Source organism: Mesitornis unicolor, unplaced genomic scaffold, assembly GCF_000695765.1.
Source record: "Mesitornis unicolor isolate BGI_N332 unplaced genomic scaffold, ASM69576v1 scaffold37690, whole genome shotgun sequence".
In the NCBI taxonomy this organism is placed as follows: Eukaryota; Metazoa; Chordata; class Aves; order Mesitornithiformes; family Mesitornithidae; genus Mesitornis; species Mesitornis unicolor.
In genome coordinates, this window is record NW_010156918.1 from 5,928 (window position 1) to 6,206 (window position 279).

General features: G+C 70.3%; 1 protein-coding gene across 1 annotated transcript in view; it reads right to left on the reverse strand.

Annotated features, from left to right (window-relative positions):
• The window catches only part of EPCAM (epithelial cell adhesion molecule), a 10,048-nt gene that overhangs the window by 5,290 nt on the left and 4,479 nt on the right, over positions 1–279 (reverse strand). The window lies entirely within an intron of this gene.

Genomic DNA, 279 nt, shown 5'->3' on the forward strand with positions numbered 1-279 from the left:
AGGCCAGCCGGGCGCGCTGTTAAACCGCCGACCCCTCCCCCCCGTACCTGAGCGAAACTGGATGGGGCAGGGTAGGCCCTTGCTCTCGTCCCAGCCCAAATATAGCCCCTTCCGCAGGGCTGGGGAGGGGGAGCAGTAGCCTTAGGGCGGGAGGAGGTGAGGAATGCCTTGAGGTGCCGTCGGTCCCGATAAAAGGGCTGTGAAACTGCCCTGCCTGCGCTGGAGGGCTGGTGTGGCGGGGGCGGCGCCGGGGGGGGGGGGGGGGCGTTGGGGGAGCGG